Source organism: Pseudomyrmex gracilis, unplaced genomic scaffold (genome assembly GCF_002006095.1).
Source record: "Pseudomyrmex gracilis isolate BER0280 unplaced genomic scaffold, ASM200609v1 scaffold_2379, whole genome shotgun sequence".
Lineage (NCBI taxonomy): Eukaryota > Metazoa > Arthropoda > Insecta > Hymenoptera > Formicidae > Pseudomyrmex > Pseudomyrmex gracilis.
Genome location: NW_018022963.1, coordinates 2,695 through 8,305, shown reverse-complemented (window position 1 = coordinate 8,305; position 5,611 = coordinate 2,695). Strand labels below are relative to the sequence as shown.

The following is a 5,611-nucleotide window of genomic DNA, read 5'->3' as shown; positions in this document are numbered from 1 at the left end:
CAGCAGAAACAAATGACGATAACAAATGAAAAACTGGGCATTCTGGCGAATGACAAGTTTGAACTCGTTCGCACAGCTCCCCTCCTAAGCTGCGTTCCGTTTCACGCATATGCGCGCATTTATCTATACTATACGTAACGTGTACTATAGATACATGCGCGCATATGCGTGAAACGGAACGCAGCTCTACACTACGATACCCCCGCCGTGCGGCGCATCGAGATTACGAGACGAGACTGAGACGAGATCAATTGAGACGAGACTGAGACGTGATTATTGAGACTTTTTCGAGACGAGATCGAGATCAACTCAAATCTCGTCTTGTCTCGGAAAAGTGAAACACTACATTTATTTATTTCTAATGCGTTAAATGTTGTGTAATTTCACTTTATAAACATGTTATGCAATAACCATTATACTTGAAATTTATGTGTTACGCAATAAATACATTTTAAATTATTATTTACTCTTGCCGAGATTGTTATTTTTGTCGCGACGAGTGTCGACTATCTTCAATATCTCTTCTTGGTAAGGCCATCTGTATTGTGAAATCATATACAAGTATATATACAATCATATACTAGTCGTAGTCGAATAAGAACTAGCGTTCAGAACATATCGTGCAGTACAGTGAGAAAAATGAGCCAAGCACTAGTGCGGAACACAATATTTCGAGCTCGGAGTCAAGCTCGGAATCAGCGAGCCTACATAACGATGAAGAATTAATGAGAGACAATTTAACCAACGCTCTCATTTATTGCAAGAGTTTGCTAAAAGCAGAAAATTTACTAACGGACACATCGTCAAAAGAAGTCTCAGCTGTTTCCATCGCTATGAGCGAAGAAATCTTTAAAGAGATAGTATGTATGTTGCAAGAGCGCACAATTATTCATGATGAAGATTTAATACTACAGGAAGAGACTGATGTTATGAATATAGAAGAATATACGGAGGTACGTTTTACAGTTTTGCTATTTTCAAATATTGTTATTTGTGAATCGGTTTATTATTCGAATCAATGAAGTTGTTATAACAATGTGATATTTTATACCTGTATAGTGTATACTTAGAGAGAGTCCAGCATACGAGCCAGAAATACATCTCCCTCGCGATTATAAGTATATTTCGTTAGCTTATAAAGAAAAAGTGGTTGCATTAGCGGAAATGCATTCAAAATGAAGCATAAAAAATTTACAAAAGAAAGGTTGCTATAAATTAAAAAATCACAGAATGTTACGTATATGGAAAGATGACGTGAAACGAGGAGAAACATCAGTTGATAAATGGAAATACATANAAACGCAGACATTCGAACACTTTCAAGAAGCAAGAGAGTGTTTTGAGCAGGTATGTTACACTATATGTGTTTATAATAGAAGAATTCCAAACTTAGGACTTGTATATAATATCGGATTTCAGATAATTACGAGAACTCTGCAGCAGTGGGCAATGGCGATAGCGTTTCCGTTTATCACTGAACANTTCTCCTTCTCTGCCAGCGATAGTTGGACTGACCGATTTAAAAAAATATATAAAATTAGACAACGAAAAATAACAAAATATGTGAGTAAGAGAGACTGTGCATTTTTGGAGGAAACGTTAGAATCCGCACAACGGTTTCAAATACAAACGAAGGCAATTATGTCCGAGTTTAATTTAGATCTGGTTATTAATACGGATTAGACAGAATGTCAGTATCAAATGACTTATGATAGAACGCTTGCACCACAAGGATCAAAAACCGTTCTTGTCAAAAAAAAAGTCTGCATAATCTTTCGCATTTATACACAGCACAATATTCTATTACTGCTTCGGGAAAGATATTACCTGTAGTATTTTTATGCATGCAAGAAACGGGACGATGTGGTTCTTAGGTGCAAAAAAAAGTCGATCATTTAACCGATAAATATCAAAACGTGCTTGTAACGTGTTCCACGTCGGAAAAATTGACGAAGGCAATATATACTGATTATCTCAAATATTGTTTATTTCCGTATGTAGAAACTAATAAATTTTTTGGAATAAACGGCTACGTCGAACCGATCGCAGGATTGTATGCAATGATGTAGAATGATTTATAACAAAACGTTTCGACTTTTTATTGAGTGCATTATTACATAAAATTGTTTTTTTTATATATACGTACCAATTGAATAAATTAAAAAATAAGTTAAAAATATGTAAGTGAGTCAATTAAATTAGATGATAAAGTGAACAATCTTTACTATGTCATTTGAATATAAAATGTTGTTACTGGTGTTATGTGTTGTCTGTGACTGGTGTGTGTCACTCTTATTTGTGAAGATTGTGTGTGTATGTGTTTACTCCATCTATGTGTGTGTAATTAAATTAAAGTTATGTACTATCTTTCGTGATCTTATCTAATAATGGTAAGTATATGTCATCAAGCGTTTCTGTATCGGTCATTAGATTTATGTTGTTTTTATGTATTTTTATGTGAATCATCTCAGATGTGATTCTTTTATAGAAATTTGACTCGACATCCAAAATCTTTATAGATTGCCAGTCAAAATTATGATTGTGTTCTATTGAATGTCTGGCAATTACGGACGTTCCAGTATGGCCTTTTTTTACATTATTGGAGTGTTCTTTTACCTTGATAAGGAGTTGTCTTTTGGTTTGGCCTATATAACATTTGTCACACATGTTACATTTGATTTTTCTGTTTGTTTTGTGGAATTTGATCTTTGTGCGTTCTAATAAATTTTGAGAGTCGATTCAAATTTCTATATGCTGATAATATTCTGGTATTTTTCATTTTGATATTATTAATAGGCTGAGATGTGTTCGGTATATATGGCATTACAAAATAATGTACAGGTTCACTTTCTTGTTCGAGTATCGGTTTGGCGTGCCTGTTGAGCTTTGTGCAAAATAGCGTTCTCAGTCTTCTATTTATTGTGTTGAATATTAGTTCTATTGGATAATTGTTGTTGATTAAGATGTTTATCACTAACTGTATATTTTTTTTGTGGAATTTAGGATCTGATAATAGTATTGCTCTGTCTGTTAAGATCCCAGATAACCAAGACTGAGTGATCATATTTTGCAAAGTCTGCAATAACACATTATGCCAGTACAATGTAGCCAGCATTCAATAATCTGTTATTTCAACTAGTGTCGACAGAAAAACAGAAAAAAAAAAGGATATAAATATGTCATGCCGTGATGCAAATATTATTGCATCAATCAAGCAGAACTTGCTCAAAAAATGTAGCAGATTTGAAGCATAACGTGCTATTGTCATTTCATTCTTCATTTATTTCTATATTTTTGCTGTGTTGTTTTCTTTACGTATCGTGCCTACATAATTCACTCACTATGATGACACAGCTGAGTGGAATCTGCTGCAAAGTGCTGATTAAACCTGTGTGCATACTGCTGGCATACTGCTATTATTTGGCTATCGGGGGTGTATATTGTTCCTATTTTTTGACTGGTCGGGCACTGTGACAGGTAATTTAGATATCTACCTGAGAAGGTTGGCTTGTGGTACCAATCACAAGTCAACCTTCCTTGTTCTAATATTATGTTGATGTCAAGAAGACTGAGACTGAGACCATTTTGTTGTTTCTCGAACGTGAATTTTAGTCTATCGTGGTAAGAATTAAACACACTCAAGAGATTGTCTGCCTGATCTGAGGGAATTGATAACGCAATGTCAACATATCTATAGTAAAATGGTATATTGAAAGTTAATGTATTGAGAGCTTTTAGTTCAAGATGTTCCTGAAGGGTAATATTTGCGATGATAGGTGAGAGTGGTGATCCCATCAGTGTGCTGAAAGTTTGTTTATATATTTTGTTGTTAAAAGAGAAATATGTTGACAAGACGAATTGTATTGCTGATATAAATTCTTGTTCGCTTATTTTAGTATGTAGTTTAATATATCTCCATCTTTTGGTTACGCTTGTTATTGCTAGATCAATTGGTACGTTAGTGAACAAGGATGTGACGTCCAATGGGCATAATATGTAATTGTTATCAATGTGTAATCCTGAAAGTAAGTTATGTAAGTGAAAGCTGTCTTTGATGTAAAATGGAGATGTCGGGATGCTCTTGTTTATAATATTGTGAAGATAGGTAGCGAAATAGTGGAGAGGGCTGTTGGTGGTTGATACTATTATTCTATATGGACAATCTGTTTTGTGTATTTTGGGTACTCCATATGCTCGTGGTAATAAGGAGTCACTTGATTGGAGATGAAATTTTATTTTCTGTTCTATGTAACCTTTTAAGAACCATCTGGTTAGAATGTCTTTTAGGTTGCTTTCAATTTTGTGTATAGGGTTGTTCTGTATTTGTAAGTACGTGTTTTTGTCATTTAGTAATGTATTCATTTTATCAATGTATTTGTTTTTTAAAATAGCGATAGTGAAGTTACCCTTGTCTGCTCTTGTGAACATGATTTCTGGATTGTTTTTAAGGAAGGTTGTAGCGGATGTGGATTCTCCACATTGAACCCGAGGTCAATTCTCAACACATCATTACTATTTAATAAATTTTTGTTATTAATCGATTCATGGAGAGGTCAAACGGATACGACGTTATACGACGATGTTTTCGAAGACGAAGCAGAAAAGGCGTCGTGTTTTATAAAAGTAATCCCTCCAAAATGCACACCTNTCTGTCAACCTTGCGACGTTTATTTTTACCGGCAAATCAAGAATTTCATTAAACGTTTGCAAACTTGTTCTACACTATTGCAACAACAACGAGAAATTGGTACTCGCGAGGATGCAATAAAAATACACTTGTTGCTATTGCATAAATTAAGTTTTCCGATGTTTAAACCAATGCTTCTATATTTTAGCTTGGTATGCTTCGAAATTGTTAGATAACAGACAGATATTCCTTAATATGAACAAAATTTGTTTTTCCAATACACATGTATAACTTTATCATCATCATCTTCTATATTTGCACACGAGGAACGAGCATTTTAATAATAACACATCTTATTTTCTAAAACAGCAGTAACCGCGTTTTGCGGTTTTTTTAAATCAATTTTTTCACTCCGTCTTTTGTTTGTAGTTTCTTATCATTCTGGAACAATTGTAAACTTAGATTTTTATTTATATCTATTCGTCTATGTGGAGCAATATAAGATGAATACTAAAAATACTTGGTACCCCATCTTGCCTTTTCTTGTCTTGCTAAAATATCAACAAATTTCCACCACTGTACACACTTTTAATTTGTTCCATAGATTACATGTAAACTACAAGTGAACAATGCTCTCACCTTTCTCGACATATCAATCATCATAGAAAACAACAGGTTAATTTGCGATTGGTATCACAAACCAACTTATTCTGGCCGATAAATTATCATTCACAAAATTTGATTAGCCATAAAATAGACACTATATACTCACTATATACTCACTTGTCAATAGAGCTATACTTTTATCTGAACCACAATTTCACAGAAAAAATTTACAGGGCATAGTTTTGACTGGAATTCTGTTAAAATATTAGACATAGAACAGAACAATTATAAACGACAAACCTCTGGAATGTTATACATTAAAAAACAGGAGCATGGTTTGAATTTGATGAAGGACAAGGAGGTTTTGCATGATACATA

At 33.8% G+C, this 5,611-nt stretch overlaps 1 long non-coding RNA gene across 1 annotated transcript; it reads left to right on the top strand.

Moving 5' to 3' along the window:
- Positions 1 to 607: 607 nt before the first annotated feature.
- Positions 608 to 1,843, top strand: LOC109862785. Its single transcript, XR_002251211.1, has 3 exons — positions 608 to 953; positions 1,060 to 1,347; positions 1,420 to 1,843. It is a non-coding gene; the product is annotated as an uncharacterized LOC109862785 (long non-coding RNA).
- Positions 1,844 to 5,611: the final 3,768 nt, after the last annotated feature.